Source organism: Bos grunniens, chromosome 5 (assembly GCF_055505025.1).
Source record: "Bos grunniens cultivar Pamir isolate PY7600 chromosome 5, Bosgru_T2T1.0, whole genome shotgun sequence".
NCBI lineage: Eukaryota > Metazoa > Chordata > Mammalia > Artiodactyla > Bovidae > Bos > Bos grunniens.
In genome coordinates this window covers 112,806,938-112,819,546 of record NC_141169.1, presented here as the reverse complement: position 1 = coordinate 112,819,546, position 12,609 = coordinate 112,806,938, and the positions used below count along the sequence as shown (strand labels likewise).

At 41.8% G+C, this 12,609-nt stretch overlaps 1 protein-coding gene across 16 annotated transcripts in view; it reads right to left on the bottom strand.

The window, feature by feature from the left end:
- Positions 1 to 12,609, bottom strand: part of TNRC6B (trinucleotide repeat containing adaptor 6B) — a 251,338-nt gene that overhangs the window by 156,698 nt on the left and 82,031 nt on the right. The window lies entirely within an intron of this gene.

Below are 12,609 nucleotides of genomic sequence, written 5' to 3'. Positions count from 1 at the left end.
GGAATCGGGAGGATTCAATCAGGAAGGGGCACATGGTTTCTAGGGTATAGATTCTATTTCTTGGCCTATGTAGTAGGTATATGGGTGTTTATTTTATAATTATTTTTGTAACTGTGTGTTTTTCTTTTCTCTTTCATAAGTATGGTTTATTTCTGAATACAATTTTCAAAAGAAGAAACAAAGCATTCTATTATTCCAGATGGTTTATTGCTCAATAAAGGAAACTAAGTGGCAAAGACAGAGCTACCTCCACAAACTGAGACGATTAGTCCTATGAAAACTTCCCCCAAAGGCATAATTTTTAAAAAGTCAAACAAAAGTATTCAAGGAGAGAGATCTCAACAGACGTATTCAAGGATTATTCCCTACTTAGAAAAATACTACCCACTGTTGCTGTTGTTCAGTCGTGTCCGAATCTTTGCGACCCAATGGAAGGCAGCACGCTGGGCTTCCCGGTCCTTCACCATCTCCCGGAGCTTGCTCAAACTCGTGTCCATTGAGTCGGTGATGCCATCCAACCATTTCATTCTCTGTCGCCCCCTTCTCCTCCTCCTGCCCTCAATCTTTCCCAGCAATCAAGGTTAATTAATTTTTATTGGAGCATAGTTGCTTTACAATGTGCTAGTTTCTACTGCACAGCAAAGTGAATCAGCCATACATGTACTTATATCCCCTCCCTTTTGGGTCTTCTTCCCATTCAGCTCATCACATTAAGTAGAGCTCCCTGTGCTATTTCTTTTAACAGAAACTAGTAATCTGGAAGATAGACAACAATAATACAGACACACACCATAATGAAACCCAAATAAAACAAAAGGCTTTCCAGTTCTGCAACCCTCCCTCTGCAGCCTTCATTTCTCAGAAATACTGGAGAAGATGGAAGAGTATTAAGAGGCTAAGTTTCAGAAAGAACAGAAAAATTGAGATTTTTAATGGAAAAAATCTCCTTTCCATTAAAAGGAAAAACTGGAGGAATTGTAAGTAAGAATAATAAAAGACGCACACTGCGAAATTCAAACCAGGTTTCGACTTCTATTCTTCTCTGTGGACTTCCTGATCCTGGAGCCCACCAGGCTTTGCTAAGGAGAGACAGGATTCTCCCATTCTAAATTTACAGTGATCTAAACCTCTAGAAGAAAAAAACATGGTTACAATGTTGCAAAGGGAACTTTATGAGGACGTAGAGATGATCTTTGTCTAGGTCTTGGTTACATGAAAGTACACATATGTGAAAAAAATCAATGAACTGTGCATTTTCTGAACTTTACAAATAAATGTTATGCCTCAATTAGGAAAAACAGATGACAAACTCTTTAAAGTTTCTTGCAATAATTTTCTCAAAGAACGACTATTTTCTATATACTATGAAATTTTCTCAATCTTTCATCTCTAAAAATCCTTTCCAATTAAAGACCGCTACACTGTGGACTCGGCCTCTGCTTAGATGTTTTTTAAAGGCTTATCTACAACCAATTTTTAATAACCACAATAATGACAAGAAGCAATAATCAAAAAGCCCACAGTTTCAACAAGCTCCCCTATAATGACTTTCAAATCTTTAACTGCAGCCCCCATAAAGTGCGTGAAAGCTGCTCAGCCATGTCTGACTCTTTGTGACCCCAGGGATTGTAGCCTGCTGGGCTCCTCGGTCCCTGGAATTCTCCAGACAAGAATACTGGAGTGGGTTGTCATTCCCTTCTCCAAAGGACCTTCCTGACTCCGAGACAACCCATGTCTTCTGCATTGCAGGCAGATTGTTTACCATCTGAGCCACCAGGGAAGCCCCCATATTTTATTAGTCTCCACTTGGATGGTCCAATAGGTCCAAAAGGAAACACCATCTTTGTCCTTAGATTTCCTCTCTTTTTTATATCTGCTATGTCTGTAAATGGTACTATCATTCACTAAGATCCTCAAACAGGAAACTTATAATCGAGGTTACAGGCCCTCCACCTCCCCTCCTTAACCCCTTAACTTCCTTATTAATCACTAAGTACAGTGGCTTCTATCTCTTACACAGCTCTCACACTCATCACCCCTTCTTTATCCTCTTTAACTGCCATAGGTAAAGACAGCTTCTCTAAATCTCACTACTACAAAAGCCTTCTCACTAGTCTTTGTCCTTCGGGTCCCATCTTATTTCAATCCATCCTCCAAATCACTTCCATCAAATGCAAACTGTAAAATGCAAACAAGATCACATCACTCTCCTTGAAATTCTTCACTCTTATCACCTCTCTTGAGGGATAAAAGTTCAGTTCATTTGCCTAAGTAAGCTTTTTTATCGCCCCTGCCTCACTCACCCATTCTGAACGCCTGGTGGAGCACACACCAACTTCTCGGCCCTTTGTGCCTTTACATATAATGTCTCTTTTTGCCTAGAAGCCCTGGTCTTCTGCCTCACGTTCACTTCACATTTCTGCTCATTCTTTCAAGTACCAGTTAAAATGCTTTTCCCCAGAAGACACTATCTCCTTCACCAGGGTTCTTACCTTTTCTCACTGTCCAGCATCTCAGAAGGCAACAAAAATGGTCCAGAAAGATCACTGCTCCTTACTGCCAATTCCTGTTTTTCTCAAGACCATTTCCTTCTTTATTCTCTTCCACCTCTTTATTTCTTGTCTCTTCCCATCTTTATTTCTTTTCTACAAATGTCTTGAACACTTTGGGACTTAATTTGATGATCTCCACCATTCCTCTCCCTTGACCTCATCTTCAGAAGCTTAAATATTTTCATTCATAAAACTTACACCATGGGGAGGGAGAGGGTGGGACAAATTGAGAGAGTAGCATTGAAACATACACATTACCATATGCAAAATTAGACAGGCAGTGGATACTTGCTGTACGATGCACGGAGCTCGAACTCTGTGCTCTGTGACAACCTAGAGGGGTGGGATGGGGTGGGAGATAGGAAGGAGACTCAAGAGAGAAGGGACAACGTATACTTATGGCTGATTCATGCTGATATATGGCAGAAACCAACATAACATAGTAAAGCAATTGTGCCCCAGTTAAAAATAAATAAAAAACAAAACAAAAAGAAAACTACACCATATCCTCGCCTTTCTCTCACTTCCATTCATCTGTTTAACAAGTATTTGTTGGGTACATATTACATGCTAGGTGCTGTGGTAAAGAAGACAGTTTTTGCCCCACCCCCTTGAAACTTGCAGATTGGTGGGAAAGACAAACTAGTCAATTACAAAACAGCCAGAGAATGCAATTGAACAACTTAAGGAAGGGCACTAAACTCAGTCTACAGGCATCAGATACTCTAGACCCATCCTAGGCAGCCTCATCTCCTTCCTGCTTCAATGAGGAGGTGGGCAGGACTCGAGGCTGAGTCTTGCCATCCATCCGGACCTCTCCACACTGAGGTCCATGAACTCTGAGATCCGCCTCTGACCACAAGAACCTCTTCCACTCCTCCCCTCCACTTGAATCTGTAAGGAGTCTTCATTGTCCCATCTAGTTCTGTGGTTTTCCTCTTCCCTCACTGTGTATTCAGAGCTCTAGCCGACAGGCATCTTGGTGACTTTTCTCGGCAATGTCCTAAATTCGCTCACCACCAACTTGTCCTTAGGACATCCCTGTCTTGCCAAATCCTTCTCCTTTTCCCCTTCAGCTTCTGGAGTGCAGAGCTGGAGGAAGTTACAAAACTGGTTCCTTTACAAATCATACCAATTAACTTGCACTCAGTGCTGACATTCAGCACCTCTGCCTGGACAGCCTGTCCTCATCCCGTCTTTCTGGTGAACTTCCACTTAACCTTCAAACCCTGGTTGCAAAGTTACTTGTTTTAGGAAGTGTTTTCTGCTATCTCCCAGCACTTCCTCTTCCTCCCTTTCCCCGTGCTCCTTCCCAGTAGCTCCGGAAAGGCCTGGCAAGCAGCTATGATCCTTGGCTCACCTGCTGCCCTCCTGCTGTTGAGCCCAGGAGGGAAACAATGTAACTTCTGTCAGTGGATCCTTCCCAGACTCTAACACAGGCCTTCTGGTCCATCATTGGTTCTTTCAACAAAACTTCCCAATGCCTTCTAGGTGCCAGGACTGGGCTGAATGACTGACCTACTGTACCACATCCTTCACTCATCTATCCTGTACCTTTTCTGCTCTCTTCAAAGACATCAAATCCACCCACTAGGCATTCTCCCTAAGTCCATCCTTTCTGAAGATGACAATGCCTACGAATATCTTGTGAGCCTATCCAATAACAAAGTTCCAAAAGCCCCTTATTTTTTCTCTGGGGATTATACCTTAAACCTCTGCATCTTCACCCATTTCCTCCCTTGACTGCTCTGCAAGGTTAACCTCACCACTTGTTGCTAAACTCATGACCTACACCATACTGCCTCCTCTGGGATCTTATTATCTAAGGAACCCTTCTTTCTCCCTTTCTAGTAAACCCATCTCCTCAACCTACAAATACTTCATAATCTCTATCTATAATTTTATTTATGTATTTATTTGTGGCTCTGTTGGGTCTTCATTGCTGTGTGGGCTTTTTCTCCAGCTGCAGCAAGCAGGGGCTACTCTCTAGCTGAGGCATGTGGGCTTCTCATTGCGGTGACTTCTCTTGCTGTGGAGCAGAGGCTCCAGGGCACATGGACTTCACTAGTTGCGGCACATTGGCTCAGTAGTTGTGATTCCTGGACTATAGAGCACAGGCTCAACAGTTGTGGCACATAGGTTTAGCTGCTTCTTGGCATGTGGGGTCTCCCCAGATTAGGGATCGAACCTGTGTCTCTGGCACTGGCAGGTGGATTCTTTACCACTGAGCCACCAGGGAAGCCCAATCTCTTCTATTCTGAAAAAGTTATTTTTGGCCTTATAACCTCTCCAGATATCCTCCTATTTTTCCCCTTCCCTTTACTATCCAAATTCTTAAAAAGAATAAACCACACCCCATCACTTCCATGTTCTCACCACTGAGCATGCTCTTCTGCTGCCACCCCACAACACAAACGTACCTCCCTTCTCCCATCCTCCCAATATAAATCACAATTTTTGTTCAAATTAATATTCAGTTCTAACAATGCTATTACTCAGTAAATAACATATACAGCTGAATCATAAGGAATAAGTTTCCTTTCTTGGATATTTTTTCTTTTCCCTGGAACTAAAAATTACTACTTCGTCTTATACTTTCTATCAAATTTTTTTAACTTGGTATTTATTATGTGTTTTCACTAATTCACCCGCAAACCCTCCAACAGAGTGGTGAGTCTCCTCTTAATAAGTCAAACACTTCAGGTAATCTGTCAATTTCACTGCAGTCTTGAATACATCCCTTGGGGGTTTTCTTCTGTGCCAGCTGAGATTATCTGCTCTCCAGACCACTAAATAGCAGACACTTTGCCAGGGATGCCTCTCTCCCTTCATCTCTGGGATTCCTCACTCTCTCCCCGTCACTGGAGCATGTTTCCTAGACCTTTTGTGCTCCTCTTTTATGGTTTATTCCTGGAGCACAGACTCCAGTTATTTCCTAATAAGAGGTATACAGGAAGTGAATTTTTTGACATTTTGAATGACTGAAATGTCCTAATTTTATCCATATATTTAACATATGGAATATTTTTATCCACATACACAGTCAGATACAGAAGTTCAAGTTGGTAAACCTTTCTTCCAAAAATATGAAGGCCATGCTCCATTGTCTTCTAGCACCCCAGAGTTGCTATATAGAAATTCAATATTATAAATCCTAATGTTTTGGATATGACCTGATACTCCTTTGGAAACATTTAGGATCCTTTCTTTTTCCTCAGCTTTCTAAAAATTTGTTGTTGTTGTTCAGTCACTAAGTTGTGTCTGACTCTTTGTAAGCTCATGGATTGTAGTAAGGCTCCTCTGTCCTCCACTGTCTCCTGGAGCTTGCTCAAATTCGTGGCCATTCAGTCGGTGAGGCTATCTAACCATATCATCCTCTGCTGACCCCTTCTCCTCCTGCGTTCAATCTTTCCCAGCATCAGGGTCTTTTCCAATGAGTCGGCTCTTTGCATAAAGTGGCCAAAGTACTGGAGCTTCACGTCAGTCCTTTCAATGAATATTCAGGGTTGATTTCCTTTAGGATTGACTGGTTTAATCTCCGTGCTGTTCAAGGGACTCTCAAGAGTCTTCTCCAGCACCACAATTTGAAAGGAGCAGTTCTTCTGCACTCAGCCTTCTTTATGGTCCAACTCTCACATCCATACATGACTAGTGGAAAAACCACAGCTTTGGGACTTTTGTTGGCAAAGTGATGTCTCTGCTTTTTAATACACTCTTCAGGTTTGTCACAGCTTTCTAAACATGCAAACCACTAAGTATGGTCCTTTTTTCATTTAGTGAGCTGGTACTGATCCAACCAGGGATCAAACCTGAGTCCCCTGCATTGCCCGGAGAATTCTTGCATGATGGGAAGTCCCCCATCTTGTCCAGTTTTAATCCTTCCCTCCTGCTCTCCCTCCCTATGCCACCACTAACGTGCTTTCTGTCAGCATAAGTTAGTTTGCATCTTCCAGAGTTCACAGGCACTGAATCACACAGTATGTACTATTTTGGCTCCCTCTCCCCCTCTCCTCTCACTTCTCTCTCCTCTCGTTTGTCTTTTTGCCCTGGCTAGAAATTCCAGTACGGCGTTGAAGAGAAACGTAGTACCAGACAGCCTGTTCTTTTTTGTTGTTTTTGTTGTTCACTGTAGGAGTAAAGCATTCAGTCATTCAACATTGAGCTCAATGTTAACTGTCAAATTTTCATAAAAGTCCTTTATCAAGTTGAATAGTTCCTTTCTATTATTTTGCTGAGCGTTTTCATCAGGAATAGATATGACGTCTGTTAAATGCTTTGTCTGCATCTCTTGATCATAGGATTTTTCTTTTTCACTTTGTTAATATGGTGTATTACATTGATTTTTAATGTTAAACCAACCCTACCATCCTGGGTAAACCCTACTTGTTCACATATGATCCATTTACAGATTATTAGATTCAATATGCTAAAATTAGGCTTAGAATCGAAGAAGGCAATGGCACCCTACTCCAGTACTCTTGCCTGGAAAATCCCATGGATGGAGGAGCCTGATGCGCTGCAGTCCATGGGGTCGCCAAGAGTCGGACATGACTGAGTGACTTCACTTCCACTTTTCACTTTCATGCATTGGAGGAGGAAATGGCAACCCACTCCAGTGTTCTTGCCTGGAGAATCCCAGGGACGGGGGAGCCTGGTGGGCTGCCGTCTATGGGGTAGCATGGAGTTGGACACGACTGAAGCGACTTAGCAGGAGCAGCAGCAGCAGGCTTAGAATTTTTGCATTTATGTTCATGAGAGATACTGATCTGTAATTTTCTTTTCTTGCAATGTTTTTATCTAGTTTTGTTATCAGAGTAACGCTGGCCTCACAGAATGAGTTGAGTACAGATGACCCTTGAACAACATGGGCTTCAACTGTGCAAGTACACTTATATGTCGATTTTTTTCTTCAATTGTAAATACTGTACTCTCACACAATCTCCAGTTGGTTGAATAAGAGGGTGTGGAAGAACCCCAGATATGACAACCGAGTATAGGAACAGCTGAATGTAAGTTATATTTGGATTTTCGACTGTCCAGAGGGTCAGTGACCCTAATCCCTCCATTGTTCAAGGGTCAACTGTATTCTCTTTGCTTCAAGTGAAATTATACTAATTCACATATAAGAACCTTATAACAGTATTCTACCATTTTCCCTCTTTAGGTCTTTACACCACTCTTATTGTACAGTTCACAGATACAAATGTTATAAACCCATAATGCATCTGTATTATTGTTGTTCAATCAATCAATTCTCTTTTAGAGATGTGAGTAACAGGAAAAAACGTCTGACATATTTAACCTGTGTAGTTTTCATTTTCTGAGCTCTTTATTCCTTTGTGTAGATTAATATTTCCATCTGGCATCTTTTTCTTTCCTCCCTTAACATTACTTATAGTAAGATACAGATAAATTATTTCAGTTTTTGTATTAGTATATCTGAAACAGTTTTTATTTAGCCTTCAATTTTGAAGGAAATTTTCACTGGTTATAGAATTCAAGGTTAATTTCTCTTTCAGTGCTTTCAAGATGTTGCTCTACTGCCTTCTTGCTTGCATTGCTTCCAATGAGAAATTCTTTGTTCCTCTCTTAGTAGTGTGTCTTCTTTCCTCTGGTTTTAAGGTTTTCTTGACCACTGGCTTTGAGTAATTTGTTTAACGATGGGCTTTGATGTGGTTTTCTTCATTTCTTGTGCTTCAAGCACACTGAGCTTTTTGGATTTATCGGTCTACAATTATTATCAAATTTGGAAAATTTGAGGCCATTATTTCTTAGCTATTTTTTTCTGCCCCAACATGCCTTCTTTGGGATTCCCTGGTGGCTCAGACTGTAAAGAATCCGCCTGCAATGTGGGATTCCTGGGTTCAATCCCTGGGTTGGGAAGATCCCCTGGAGGAGGTCATGGCAACCCACTCTAGTATTCTTGCCTGGAGAATCCCATGGACAGAGGAGCCTGGCAGGCTAGAGTCCATGGGGTCGCAAAGAGTCGGACACGACTGAGCAGCTAAGCACAGAACAGCACGTGCCTTCTTTAGAGACTCCAATTACAGGGACATTGGGGTGACTGAAGTTGTCCACAACACACTGATACTCTTCACTTTTTGGATTTTTACTCTTTTTTTCTTTGTGTTTCACATTGGATAGTTTCTGCTGCTGCTGCTGCTAAGTCGCTTCAGTCGTGTCAGACTCTGTGCAACCCCATAGACGGAAGCCCACCAGGCTCCCCCGTCCCTGGGATTCTCCAGGCAAGAACACTGGAGTGGGCTGCCATTTCCTTCTCCAATGCATGAAAGTGAAAAGTGAAAGGGAAGTCACTCAGTCATTTCCGACCCTCATCGACCCCATGGACTGCAGCCCACCAGGCTCCTCCATCCATGGGATTTTCCAGGCAAGAGTACTGGAGTGGGGTGCCATTGCCTTCTGTTCTTTAAATTAATCTTTTATTCTACAGTATCGAATCTGCCACAATTCCATCCAGTATATTTTTCATCTCAAACATTATAGTTTTCAGTTCTAGAAATCTGACTTGGGGCTTTTAAAAATATATATTTTCCATGTCTCTGCTTGACCTTTTGAACTATCTGAAACATAGTTATAATAGGTGTTTTAATATCCTTGTCTGCTAATTCTAACATCTTGGTCAACTATGAGTTGGTTTCAATTGACTTTTCTCTTCACTATGCTTGTATTTTCTGGTTTTTACATGCCTGAAAAATCTCTACTTTGAATAACAGACACAGAATTTTTGCTGGATCCTGAATACTTTCGAATTCCTATAAATATTTTTGAGCGTCATTCTGAGATGCAGCTAAATTATTTTGAAATAGTTTGTTCCTTTCAGGTTCTGCTTTTAGGATTCTCAAGTCAGACTTCATAATTAGGTAGGGCTAATTATTCCCTACTCCTGAGGTAAGAACTCTACTAGTACTAATGCTCAGTATGCTGATAATGATCCATGAATTATGAAAGTTTCTAGTCCACAGAAACAGGCACCATTACTGACAGTGTTTGAGTGCTAGACAGACACTGTTACTTCCAATCCTCCGGGGTGGGGACCCCCTCCTGCCTCAGTCTTGACCAGTCACGTACATATGCCAAAAAGCACTCTGCTCAATACTTAGGGGAACCCTCCACAAATCTCCAGACTTCTCCCTCTTAGCTGCTCTCTCCTCTCCAATACTCTGTCCTACAAACTTCGGCTCCCTCATTCTCCCCAGACTCTCAGCAGTGTTTCCTCAACTGAGAGGGTCCACTGGGCTTTGCCTGGGCTCCCCATTTCCCACACTGTGGCCCGGAGGTTCCCTCAAGCCAGGACACAGGGGTTGTCAGAGGACTCATCTTGTTTTCCATTTCTCACTTATCACTGTCCTTCACTATCTGATGTCCAGTGCCTTGAAAAACTGTTGTTTCAAACACATTCGTGTATTTGTAAAGTTGTTATTTCCAGTGGGAGGGTAAATCCTATTTCTGATACTCCATATCTTGCCCATCTCGCCTCTGAATTTCTTGACTTACAAAGCTCTTCTCTCATAGTGTTACATGGAAGCTTCCCCCTCATCATTTAGGCATCAGCTCAAGTGCCATGTCTTTGAAGTGATGGATGAATCCTAACCACCCAACTGAAAGAGCTTCCACACTCAGCCACTCTCTAGCATAATGCACGTCACTATCTGAAGGATTACCTATTTATGTGTTTTGTTGTCTGCAAGAATGCAAACTCCTTATGATGAATGTCTTATTCATCATAAACTATCATAAACCAATGTCTTATTCATCATAAACTTGCTGACTCTCTAATCTGCTAATCTCTGCTTTTCCTTCTTCTACTCTCTAAACGTTTATTTCTCCAGCTTCTGTCCTTGGACCTCTCTCTTCACATTCTTCACAGCAGTTTCATCTAATCTCACAGCTGCAACTAGTAAATTTTTAAAAATTAATCAATTTTATTTTTGGTTGCACTGGGTCTTTGTTGCTGCGCATGGGTTTTCTCTGCTTGTGCAGAGCGGGGACTACTCTCTAGTTGCAGCGTGTGGGCTTACTGAGATGGCTTCTCTTGTGGAGCACGGGCTCTGGGCACATGGGTTTCAGCAGCTGCAGGACACAGGCTCAGCAGTTGTGGCTCTCAGGCTCTCAAGCACACCGGCTTCAGTAGTTGCAGCACTCGGGCTCAGCAGCTGTGGCACATGGACTCAGCTGCACCACAATATGTGGAATCTTCCTCAACTATGGATCAAACCTGTGTCCCTTGCGTTGGCAGGTGGATTCCTATCCACTGTACCACCAGTAAAGTCCCTCAACTATTAAATTTGAGTGATTCCCAATCCTGTATTTCCAGTCCCCACATATCCTGCCTCCAGTCCTGCATTTTCACCTGGCTGACAGTTTGCCGGCCTCTCAAACTCTGTATGTTTGATACAGAATTAATCTCATTCCCTCCCAAAACTGTTTTCTTTATTATGTTTCCTATTTGGCAAGGGCATCCCCATCCTCCCAGTCATTTTGCTTGAAACCTTGATATTACTTTTGGTTTCTCCTTTTCCTTTTCTCTCACATCAATTGCTAAATTCCATCCACTTTATAAATGTTACACCTTTCTAACCACCCACTCCATTCCAGGTACCATAAGTGGTTTAAAAAGGAAATATATATATTTGCTGAAATAAGAAGCTGAGAAGGACAGCTAATATTCTGCATAACAGAATCAATATTCAAAATGAGTTTAGCCAACCAAAGGACAGAAATTCCCAAATTGTTTTTTGTCCTTATTGAACATCATTTACTAACAGAAAAATATACAAACCTTAAGTGTAGAACTAACACCCAAAAAAGATGTCCTTTTCATTATACGGGACTGGAATGCAAAAGAAGAAAGTCAAGAAACACCTGGAGTAACAGGCAAATTTGGCCTTGGAATACAGAATGAAACAGGGCAAAGGCTAATAGAGTTTTGCCAATAGAACACACTGGTCATAGCAAACACCCTCTTCCAACAACACAAGAGAAGACTCCACACATGGACATCACCAGATGGTCAACACCAAAATCACACTGATTACATTCTTTGCAGTCAAACATGGAGAAGCTCTATACAGTCAGCAAAAACAAGACCGGGAGCTGACTGTGGCTCAGATCATGAACTCCTTATTGCCAAATTCAGACTTAAATTGAAGAAAGTAGGGAAAACCACTAGACCATTCAGGTATGACCTAAATCAAATCCCTTATGATTATATAGTGGAAGTGAGAAATAGATTTAAGAGACTAGATCTGATAAAGTGCCTGATGAACTATGGACGGAGGTTTGTGACACTGTACAGGAGACAGGGATCAAGACCATCCCCATGGAAAAGAAATGCAAAAAAGCAAAATGGCTGTCTGGGGAGGCCTTACAAATAGCTGTGAAAAGAAGAGAAGCCAAAAGCAAAGGAGAAAAGGAAAGATATAAGCATCTGAATGCAGAATTCCAAAGAATAGCAAGAAAAGATAAGAAAGCCTTCCTCACTGATCAATGCAAAGAAATAGAGGAAAACAACAGAATGGGAAAGACTAGAGATCTCTTCAAGAAAATTAGAGATACCAAGGGAACATTTCATGCAAAGATGGGCTCGATAAAGGACAGAAATGGTATGGACCTAACAGAAGCAGAAGATATTAAGAAGAGGTGGCAAGAATACACAGAAGAACTGTACAAAAGAGATCTTCATGACCCAGATAATCACGATGGTGTGATCACTCACCTAGAACCAGACATCCTGAAATGTGAAGTCAAGTGGGCCTTAGAAAGCATCACTACGAATAAAGCTAGTGGAGGTGATGGAATTCCAGTTGAGCAATTTCGAATCCTGCAAGATGATGCTGTGAAAGTGCTGCACTCAATATGCCAGCAAATTTGGAAAACTCAGCAGTGGCCACGGGACTGGAAAAGGTCAGTTTTCATTCCAATCTCAAAGAAAGGCAATGCCAAAGAATGCTTAAACTACCACACAATTGCACTCATCTCACACGCTAGTAAAGTAATGCTCAAAATTCTCCAAGCCAGGCTTCAGCAATATGTGAAC